Below are 11,650 nucleotides of genomic sequence, written 5' to 3'. Positions count from 1 at the left end.
CGCAATCTTAACCCTCAACAACTGAGTGAGCAGCTGTCATGGTTTTGATTGCTCACTGGGGTTAAGCCACAACAGCTTGGAAAAGGTTCACCTCATGAGTTCCTCCATCACCTTCCCAGACACCAAAGGGAAGCTGGGCAGCCTGTAGTTCTCCATGTCCTCCTTCTTGCCCTTTTCAAAGACAGGGGTGACATTTCCATTCTTTTGGTCCTCAGACATCTCCCCCAGTCACAGTGACCATACAAAGATTATGCAGAGTGGCCCCATGATGACATCAGCCAGCTCCCTCAGCACTCATGGGAGCATCCCGTCAGGGTTCGTGGACTTATGTATGTCAAGTATTCCCTGCCGTGATCTTCTTTCACCGAGGATATGCCATCCATGCTCCAGACTCTGCCCCTGATATCTAGGGTCTGGGATTCCTGAAGCCTGGTCTTGCTAGTAAACACCAAGGACAAGCGGGCATACGATACATCCACCTTTTCTATATCCTGTGTCACCAGGTCCCCCAACTCATTCAGCAATGGGCCCACATTTTCCTTTGTCTGCCTTTTGTCACCTATGTACTTACAGAAGCCTTTCTTGCTGTCTTTGACATCCCTGGCCAGATTCAATTCCATTTCAGCTTTGGCTTTCATAACTGAGTCTATTGCATGCTCAAACAGGGCATGAACTTTGAAAAATAAGAATTCTTAATTATCTCATGCACTTTCACCATGCAAACTGGCAGATTGATGCTTCAGAGAATATACCTGTGTGGCTGATGAAAAATCCCTTCAGCCATGCAAAACACGCACACATACCACACACTGCAGGAATGCTCTGAAGAGGCAGGCGGAGCCCAGGAGCGCTTGAGGCTCAGAGGAGGAGGATGGAGCAAGCATTCACATCTGTTGCAACAGAAACCAAAATCATCTCAATATGAAAGGAAACTGGAGGGTTTATTTGTTTGGTTTATTTGTTTGGGTTTGGTTTTGGTGTTTTTTGTTTTGGTTTGTTTTTTTTTTTGACAAATGAGCAAAAACTGTAACAGGCAGTTGTACTGAAGGAAAAGCAAAAAGAGCAGGGCGAAATTCATTTTAGGATTGTGTTAAAGTAATGTGTCTTGAGCATTTATTAGGGTCAGTGTGAATTGCTCGTGATGGCAATTTGTAAGTGATCTCCCTGAGTTGGAAACTTTTCATCTTGTTTTCTCCCCCGTCCTGTCCTGTCCTGTCCAGGAGGGGGAGTGAGCGAGCGGCTGCGTGGGAGCCTGGCAGCCGCCCAAAGCCATGTCACCACACACGGATAAAGACATTTCCGTTCACACAGATGAGACAATGAGAGAATTCACAGAAATGAGAAGGCCACATCACTCATGACAGAGCAGCAGCAAGATGAGATCCTGCTGCATACAGTGCATGGTCAGGGAGTCGGGGCTCAACTCAACCCTCTTTGCAACAGGAGAATATTAATGGCTCCTCTGTGGCATTTCCCAACTGCACTGGTACAACTTCTTCCACTTGCTTGACTTGTCTTCCTAGATTTTTCAGGATGCAAACCCAGGCTTTACAGAGCTGATTAAGTGTTAAATACCTCAGTCTTGAATTCACATCACCTAATTTTTCATTTGTGTCTTACATGGAGTTACCACACCCTCATGGAGAGTGCTTCAGATGACCAGCAAACATCTACCAAAAGAAATATATGATTTCCAGAATAAAGTGGACAAGCAGCATAAAGAAAATGAGACACGAAAATATAGCTACAATTGTTATTGTATTACTTACTGTATTTAGGGCCATGTAATACATAATCATATTACAATGCTCTACATTCATAACAAAAAAAGAACACCCTATTATTTCTGTTAACCATTGTTTCACTTACTCATGCAATTCTGAACATGTGGAATGAAACTTATACTATACTTACATTGCTAGTATGTCATAAAACATACTGCACATTTATAGAGCCCAAAGATATTAAAAAAAAAGATCACTTAACACATGACCTCATCATTCTAAGAAGTTGCTGTCTGGAGATTTGATCCTACTGGGAGCAAGTGAAAATTTAAATACTTCCACCCATTTGCTGTCAGTGCCTTTCGAATCAGAGACAAGATGCAGCCTCTTACAGATGAAATCAAAGTGATGTTCCTTTCCCTTTTTCTCTCTAGTCATAGTTTCTCATCCACTCTGCCTTGGGAATTATTGCCTCTACTGAAGAGAGAAAGAAAACTCCACCCCTTTTAGTAAGATAAGGTAATATTTCTGTTCCTCATTCTTACTTGATTCCTATTGCAAAACCAAGACATAAGTGTGTTTCCATGGTTCATTTTTTCTCATTGGAGCCTGGAGCTGCTATTACGATATACAAGGGGAATCCATCCCACCTACCTTTAGGCACCAGCAGTGCAGATTTTTAAATCTGAATTAGCCACTCAAACAAGAGAAATAGGAACCTCCATGGCATCAGTGATTAATATTATCTGAGATGCCTACGGGAGTGAAACAGTAATTATACTGACGGTACACCTGCTTATTTCTATTGTCTATAGAAAACCTTGGTAACAGTCGCTGCCTTCTTTGCTGACAAATATGTTCAACAAAGGAATCACAGCATCCATATTTTTTCAGCCCCCCCCCCCCTTTCCCTTTCATCTTTGTCTTTCAAAAATCAGCCAAGTATATTTTGGCTGAAACAGTCTAGGAAGTTTCCCAGAGAAATAATTCTGCGAGCAGATCTGCTGAGATGATAAATCCCAGAAAATGGCAGCAAGGTGTAGATGCTGGCAGCCACTTTTATGTGGGCAGCCGTTGGTATGCTGAGCATCTTTTTATTGGCAGAGCTTCTTTTAAATGAAAACTCAGAATATGGATTGTATAATTTGATGAAACAAAAGTAAGTGAGTGAACACTTTTCTGAATTTAAATTAGCTTAGGTTTGAATTGTATTTTGCAGGGTTAACAGTGAAAATAATGCAGGTGGATCCCTCCTGCTTGAGTCAGACCAGGAGGCGGGAAGCCGCAGGATCTCCATATCACCTGGCTTAGAGTTGCAGTTAATTCCAGCTATCAAAAAACTAGGCCATTGTATACTCACTTCATTATTAATGATCTTCCAATCCTGGCATCCTTGGATAGCCACCTTAGAAGGAAATTAATGGTGCTTCTGTCTTGTGCTGTTTTTCCCACCATTAAATCTAAAACATGACTGGCTTACATTTAGAAGTCTACAGACATTGAAATGATGAAATTTACTGAAAGACATCCAGCTCATCGACAGTGAATTCTTCTGTCACATCATAGATGCCACTCTTATACTAAGGTGACCTGCCCTTTGGAAGGATTCATTTGTTTGTATATAAAATAAAGACAGAATGGTTATTGGAAATATTAATGTCTATTTTGTGTTTACCTAAATTAGAGAAGATGCATCCCAGCCTGTGACTGTTAAAGATGATCTTGAAGAGGTTGTCCAGCTGAGATATTTTTCCACTGGGGTCACTGTCATATCCAATCCAAGTTTCATCTCATTCATATTTTAAGCTTCATTGTACTTGCAAGTGTAGCAATTCCTGAGACCAAAAGTCTGTCCCAAGCTACTAACCCTTTTGTTGAGTGTTTTGCTTTGCTTTTTCTCTTTTAGGACAGAACCTGTCGAGGAAATCAAGCCAGGAAACCAAACAATCGCTACTCACTTCTTCCTTTCGGGGTTTGCCTTCCATGGCAAGATGCAGCTCCTGTTTTTCATGCTGATTTCCATCATGTTCCTGGCCACGTTGATAGGGAACTCTCTAATTGTTGTGATCACAACCGTTGACCCTGTCCTACACATGCCCATGTACTACCTCCTAAAGAATCTTGCCTTGACAGAAATCTGCTACAGCCTCACCATTGTCCCCAAGATGCTTGCAATTCTGCTGGTGGAGAGAAAAGTTATTTCCTTCACAGCTTGCACCCTGCAGCTCAACTGCGTTATTCTTTTTGTCACCTGTGAGTGTTTCCTCTTAGGAGCAATGGCTTATGACTGACAAGCGGCAATATGCCACCCATTGCATTATGCCATCCTGATGAACAGGGATCGCTGCTTCAAGATGGCCATTGGGTCTTGGCTGTGTGGTGTCCCTGTGGCTCTGGGCTTCACCACATGATTATTTACCCCGCTCTTCTGTGGGAGAAACAGTTGATCATTTCTTTTGTGATGTTTCTCCTTTGCTGAAGCTGGTGTGTGTAGACACAGCCTTCTTTGAACTACTGATTTTTATTGCTATTGTCCTAATAGTGATGATTCCCTTTTCTCTGATAGCCATCTCCTACCTTTGCATTATCCATGCTGTTCTTCAGATCCCCTTGGCTGTGGGCCAGAGGCGAGCCTTTTCCACCTGTGCAGCTCACCTGGTGGTTGTGACTCTTTTCTACAGCACAACTGGCATCATTCACCTGTGACCCTTGTCCAGCCTCTCATCCAACATGATAAATGGTTTCCCTATCTTACACAGTGGTCACTCCCATGCTCAACCCCGTCATCTACAGCCTGAGGAACCAGGAAGTCAAGCAAATCCTGAGGACATGCATTGACAAGTGGTTACTCGGGAAGCAGATGACTGTTTTTTCACTCTCCAGGTGATGGATTCCTTGTGGATGCAAAGATTATAGGTGTTTCCCTAATGATTGTGGTTACTTAGGGAGCAGATAACTCTTTTTTCTCCATACAGATGCTGAAATCTTTGTAGCTGCAAGGTGTTTCCCTAATGAAAAAAAAAAAAAAAAAAAAAAAAAATGACATTTATGAATGAAGTGAAATGCTTTTCAAAAGACCTGTGTTATTTGAGCAATTCTTTGCAGTTAAATCCTTGAAATATCTGGCCTTCTTTACCTGGAATATTGGAATAAATTTTAGCTGTTGTACCTCGGGCCTTTCAGAAAAAGAAGTAAACAAACAAAGTAGACAAACTCTCTGTCTTGGGAAACTGTTGTTTGTTTTTCTCTCCATCAATGCAAAAGTTATAGCCTGGATCGTTTCCCCCTCAAGAAAGAACCCTCAATAATGCGTTGAGAATCAAGTTAGTAGCTCATGATTGGAGGGAAGGAGCCGTGTCTCCTGGAAGTGTCCTTGCTGCTGGTGGGAGAGACTGGGTTCTAGTCTAGACTTGATCTGATTTTTTTGCAATCAGAACAAAGATCTCTTTCCCAAACTACCTAGTAACTTGCTCAGTTCAGGACAGAAAGTGTAAGCTGAAACACCGTCAGCTCGCTGCAGTAGCTTCGTTTTAATTAGTTCCCTTCTCATGTAGACTGAGGGAAAGCTAAGGGAGGGGATGGATCCATAACTCATTGAACCTGGTACTTTCTGTCTGATTCTTTCTCTGGCTTGCCAGAGGGAGTGTTCATCAAAGTGAATGTAACTTGTGCTTCTATTTTCTCTCAGCTTATTTCTATCTCGTTTCAATCCCAATTCTAGAATTGCTTATATCCAGGCAGTATTTTCTCTTCCAGTTTGTGTCATTAATACCTAATTCACATCACTGTAGGAAACTGGGGAATGAAGGAGTGAAGTTTAGCTTGGGAAGAATAAGGAGAGGTGGGGGGTAGATGTTTTTGTTTTCTCTTTGTTTCTCACCATCCAGTCTATTTTAGTTGGCAAAAAATAGATTAATTTTCCCCAAGTTGGCCTGTTTTGCCTTTGATGGTAATCAGTCAATGATCTTCGCATTCTTGTCTCAAGAGATTTTTCATCTTATTTTCTCCTCCTGTCCTGTCCTATTGAGGAGGGGACATGAGAGAACAGCTGGGTGGGAGTCCAGCTGCAGCCCAATCCACTACAGTAGTAAATGTAACAAGTGTTGGTAAGTGCAGATTTTGGGAATAAGAAACAGATAAAATAATAAATAAAAGGAAAATATGGGCTAGAAGAATGAAAGATTTTACTGCATTTTGGGTTAAGGAAGTGGAAAGGTTTCAGCTGGCTATAGCAATAACACAATGTGTGAATGGGATGGGATGGTCAGAGGATACTTCGATGTTTCAGAGAAAGTTGGACCTGAACATGATGCAGATGGCATGGAATGAGGGGAGGAGATTGTACTGTGTCGGGCTGGCATGGAGTCAGCCTTCTTCCCAGCAGCTCGTGTGGTGTGTGCTTTGCTTTTGTGGCTTAAAGAGCATTGAAAAAACACCAATATTTTGGCCATTGCTGAGCAGTGCTTGTACAGAGTCAAGTCTTTCTCTCCACAAAGACCCATAGTCTTGGGATAGGATGAAGACCGGGAGGGAACACAGCCAGGACAGCTGGCCCAAACTGCCTAAGGGGATATTCCATACCTTATGATGTTTTGCACAGCAAGAAAATCTCAAGGAGTGGAGGAGGAAGAGACCATGTTCACAGTTAAGGTGTTTGTTTTCACAAGCCACACTTAGGCATGCTGAGCCCCTGCTTCCTGAGAAGTGGCTGGACATCTGCCTGATGATGCAAAGTATTGAATTAAGTCTGGTTTTGCTTGTGTACACAGCTTTTTCTCTCCTTATTAAACAGTCATTACCTTGATCCACAACTCTTTCCACTTCCTTTTAATTTTCTCCCCACAAGAGAGGGGAGTGTGAGAGGTACGATGCTTATGCATTTGCAGAAAATTGCAGAATAAACTGAGTCCCTTGACATGGTAATAAGGGGCAAATGATAAGGGAGACATTGAGAAGAATCAAACCTTGTCAGTCAATGACTCCATGAAGGGCAAACAGGGACAAACAAAGGGAAGGTAAACAGGAAAGGATATAAAATGGGCACTCATCTGTGCACTCATCTGGTGAGCCCTACACCTCATCTGTGCAGTCTGTCCTGTCATCTTATAGCTTCTTATTTTCAATCTCTTCTCTGCTGCTGGCGAGACCTGGTTGTGGACTCCTTGCAGCCCGAGGTGTCAGCGACTGAAACGAATGGGATTACAAACCAAGAATATCCAAAACTGTCTTACTATTGGAGTGGTATGTAGGGCTGTCAGACCTTTGTATGGATCCCACAATTACTGTGGGTGGCTGTTTTGCTTCATAAAGGAAACCAGGAGCCCTTGGAGTGACTCCTGACTCCCCTGGATCAAGCTAGAAAGGAAGAACATGGAAGGTGGAAATGTCACATCCCTTTTCAAGAAAGGCAAGAAGAAGGAGCTAAGGAACTAGAATCTCACCTCAGTGCCTAGGAAGACAACGGAATAAATCCTTCTGGTAGGCATTGTGAGGTACATGAAGGACAGGAAGGTGGCTGGCAACAGCCAGCATGAATATGATGATGGCAAACCAGGCCTGATCAATGTGACTGACTTCTATGATGAGATAAATGTCTGGATAGATGTGGATGTTGTATACCTTAATTTGAGCAAGGCCTTCAATACGATCTCCTACAGGTTACTTTAATCTAAATTTGGAAGATATGCTCTGGGTACTAAAGTGGTAAGAATGACAATGGTCACAATTGCCAGGCTGTAATGGCTACATGGGAAGAAGTTCTGCTAGCAGCAAATTACTAGTGGTATTTCTTAGGGATTATTACTGTGACTACTACAACTTAATTTATATATTGACAACCTGAATGATGGAATAGAGCACTCTCTCCTCATATTTGCTGATGCTTCCAAACTGGAGGGAGTGGTGATGCTTTGGAGGGAAGAGCCTGTCTTCAGGGGACATTGGCAGACCAGAAAAATGGTCTGACTGGAACATCCCAGAGTTCAACAAAAGGAAATGAAAACTTGTACATCTGGGAAGAAAGGAACAATCTCACACCACAGGGCAGGCCAGGCCATGATTGGGTAGAAAGCAGCTTTGCAGAAAAGAGCAACTTTTGAGAGTCAGGTGGACAAGAAGTCACATGTGTGCCAGCAGTGTGGCTTGGCTGCAAAGAAAGTCCAAAACGCATCTTGGGCTGCGTTGGCAGGAGCACAGGCAGCCGGTGGAGGGGAGCGATCGTTCCCCTCTCTTTGGCACTTCTGAGTCGACACCAGGAACCATATGCCCCATGTTGGATTGCCCAGTACTGGAAAGACATTGCCTAGTGGAGCGAGTCCAGTGGAGGAACACAGGGACACCAGGGTGATTAAGTCTGACATGTCTCCTCCTTATCTGTGAAACCCCAACAAAAATGAAACATCAGAAATCCAAAGAGAGCACAATGGAGGGAACAAATGCTAGGTTTCACAAATTATACTATTTTAAAGAGATTTAGGAAATGTTGCCCAAACACCGCTTCAGTTCAGCTGAGGTTGTGTGACTCAGGAAGAATTCCAGCCATAAACTTTGTGCACTGTGATGGAGATCTTTGTGTTAGATTTTTTTTGGGGGGGGCGTTGAGGAGGAGGGGTAGTTTGGTTGTTTGGTTTTTGTGGACTGTTTCACTTTATCTTTTCTGTTTTACGGGTGCTCATCTACGCACTTTCTTCAGGCAACACTATGTTGCTGTGCAATTCCCCATTGATTCAGAAATCTCATCTCAGGAGACTGATCAAAGCAATAGGAAATTTAATTCCCACATGAGCTTGTTGACATTTTGCACATTTTGGACATGAAGGAAAATCTTTATTCCTCCTCTAACTAGGTCATCAGAGATTTCTAGTACCATTTGCAAAGCTTCCTCCATGCATCCTACCTGAATAACTACAAGCCCTTGAGAACTCACAGTAGTCGTTGTCATCACAGCTGCAGCATTGATCTCTCAGCTACAAGAATATCAAGGAGATACCACAGAAATAAGGAGAGTAGAAATTCTCAGTCTCTTAACTCCACAAAATATTCTGATTTATCTTCAGCTTTGCTTTCTAACTCTCAATCAGAGAGCCCTGCTACAATGAGAAAAGTGCTGATTGACAGTGAGGTGAGGTTTGAGCAGAATTAACTTTACTTTTTTAATATACGATTTACATATTTGGAAAAATAGGCAATCTTCAGCATGAAATATCTTGTCTTTACATTTGTATTTAAAATTTTTAAAACTTAAAGAAAAAAATAAAAAGATTGGGAGAATTATTTTCCTTTCACTGGATATGTTCATCAGTTACTTCGAGAATATATTAGTCAACACCTGTGAAACAGAAGGGATGTAGTAGAAAAAGAAGAAAAAAAGGTGTTTAGAAGGAAGAAAGGAAAGGGATTAGATCACCTGTGGTTGAGTGAGAAAAACAGGCAGAACCAGAGGAGGTAGTGGAACACACCTGAATGAAATGCTGTCTTTCTGCAGATGCATTTCAATGAGGAGGTCTTTGGAGCCTAAAGGTGGCAAATCCCATGGAAGAAACTGAAGCATTGGTATTGCACAGAGAATGGCATCTCTAACTCTGGCAGTGCAGGTGACAGACTAAAATGTTGATAAGGTTGTAGTATTATCAAATCTAATGTTTCCAATAGAGCTTGTTCAAAGATCAGACTAAAAGTATTTTCAGAGAAATATGATCAGTGTTCCAGAATGGACGCATGTGTGCAACATGCTCATGTTCTTTTATTGTGAAATCAGTTTAGAAATTCTCTGTTTGTTTTCTATTTTATGCTGAAAAACAAAGCTAAGGAAGTATGAGAAAAGGAGTGATTGGGCTGGAGACCTCTCATAACGGCTTTCAAAAATCACCTGTTTTTGATACGTACTACGTAGTATGACAGAAGGGACAAACAGACACTTGCCCTCAGTCCAGTGATCCAGCTGGTCCAGATCCCTCTGTATGGCCTTCCTACCCTCCAACAGATCAACACTTCCACCCAATTTGGTGTCATCTGCATACACACTGAGGGTGCACTCGATACCCTCATTCAGACTATTGATAAAGAGATTAAACAAGACTGGTGCCAATACTGAACCCTGGGGACACAACTCATGACCAACCACTAACTGGATTTGGTTCCTTTCACCACAACTCTGTGGGCCCGGCCATCCAAACAGTTCTTTATCCAGCTCAGATACACCCATTCAGGCCATGAGCTGCAGCATCTCCAGGAGATGCTGTGGGATACGGTGCCAAAGGCCTTACTGAAGTCTAAGTGCTCCCTGCACTGCTGCCCTCCTGCCCTCTGGACACCCAGGGCTGCCCAGGGCTGTCCCACAGCCTGAGCCCCCTCTCTCTGCCACTGACACCTTCTCCTTTGCTTTCTCTGCAGGCACCACTTCCAAAGTGCCCATCAGCAAGGCAGAGATCATTAAGGGTGTTGGACATCTCCCTTATGAGGAAAGGCTGAGGGAACAGGCTCTCATTACTTTGGAGGAGAATGACGGGTGACCTTATTAATGTTTACAATTATATAAAGAGTTAGTGTCAGGAGGATGGAGCCAGGCTCTTCTCGGTGACAACCAATGGTAAGACAAAGGGTAATGGGTTCAAACTGGAGCACAAGAGGTTCCACTTAAATCTGAGAAGGAACTTCTTCCCAATAAGGGTGCGAGAGCCTGGAACAGGATGCCCAGGGATGTTGTGGACTCCCCTTCTCTGCAGACATTCAAAACCGCCTGGACACCTTCCTGTGTAAACTCATCTGGGTGTTCCTGCTCTGGAAGGGGGATTGGACAGGATGATCTTTTCAGGTCCCTTCCAATCTCTGACATTCTGTGATTCTGTGGAGCAGCAGCCAGAGCACACCACAGAGATCCCCCCAAAAGGCAGGGGATGTCCTGGGGACACTGCTGTTTCTGCCTTCCAACCAGACAGCTCAGTCCCCAGTTTCACAGACACACGAGCCTCGCCAGGGCTCTGCAGCTGGGGAGGAGGACAAGCCTGTTAGTGTGGGAACCAACTCTGTGTCAAGAGGTAAGGGGAAGACCAGTTTGGGATGTGGACAGTTCCAGCTCTGCAGTGCACCTGCTGCACAATACAGCTGAGCCATCAGCAATGTGTGTGGACCCTCTGTGAAGACATATTCGAGAAAGGGCAGAAAAAGCCAGGCTGAGAGAGGAGGAAGAAATGAAAAGAGTGGGAAAGAGCAGAGGGAAGATGCATCCTGCTCGTGCAGGTAAAGGAGCCTGGTGTGATGGAGTCTGGAACAGCCTTAGGAGATGAAAGCCATTCAAACTGAGGGAGAGGCTACTTTGGGACAGAAGGGAACAGCGTGTCCTGGAAGAAAGGCCAAGGGTTTGAAATCAGCCAAGACAATCCTAGCAGAGGAAAGCAGTCCGGATCATACAGGGTCTCCAACATGGGGATGCAGGGAAGCAGCAGCAGAGAGTATCAAACCACCCATCTCCGGGCTATCAATGCACTTTGTGAGGGGCAATGTTGAAGAGCTTAAGCTGGCACCTTCATAACCAGGTCTTATGAAAAGAAAGAGAGATTCTCAGGGCTTAGGAGCCTGGATCTTGTAACAGAAGGCATGTGAAGCTTGTGCAAATAGCTCTGACAATCCCTTGAAAAGCCCTGTGAGTAGCGGGTGCCTGGTGGCCCTGGAGGAAGGGCGTTTGTATTTGGTGATGGCCAGGGAGCTGGAGAGAGAACCAGGCTCACCCAGGATCATATGGCTGAACCGGGGTGGCCACAGGAAAAAGACAACAGGTGTTCAGCAGGTCCCATGGTGTAATGGTGAGCACTCTGGACTCTGAATCCAGCGATCTGAGTTCAAATCTCAGTGGGACCTCAAGTTTTAGCTCTCTCAGAGCTTTCCTCAGCATGCACACACCTCCACAGCCTTGCTGTTGGGTCACTTCT

The 11,650-nt window shown here is 43.8% G+C and overlaps 1 non-coding gene and 1 pseudogene across 1 annotated transcript; both read left to right on the top strand.

Moving 5' to 3' along the window:
- Nucleotides 1-2,077: 2,077 nt before the first annotated feature.
- Nucleotides 2,078-4,907, top strand: LOC135580526 (olfactory receptor 10A7-like; annotated as a pseudogene).
- A 6,600-nt stretch (nt 4,908-11,507) lies between these two features.
- On the top strand, nt 11,508-11,579 carry TRNAQ-CUG (transfer RNA glutamine (anticodon CUG)). The gene has a single exon. It is a non-coding gene; the product is annotated as a tRNA-Gln (tRNA).
- The last annotated feature ends 71 nt before the right edge of the window (nt 11,580-11,650 follow it).

This window comes from Columba livia, chromosome 11 (assembly GCF_036013475.1).
Source record: "Columba livia isolate bColLiv1 breed racing homer chromosome 11, bColLiv1.pat.W.v2, whole genome shotgun sequence".
Lineage (NCBI taxonomy): Eukaryota > Metazoa > Chordata > Aves > Columbiformes > Columbidae > Columba > Columba livia.
This window is presented reverse-complemented; position numbering and strand designations above follow the sequence as displayed.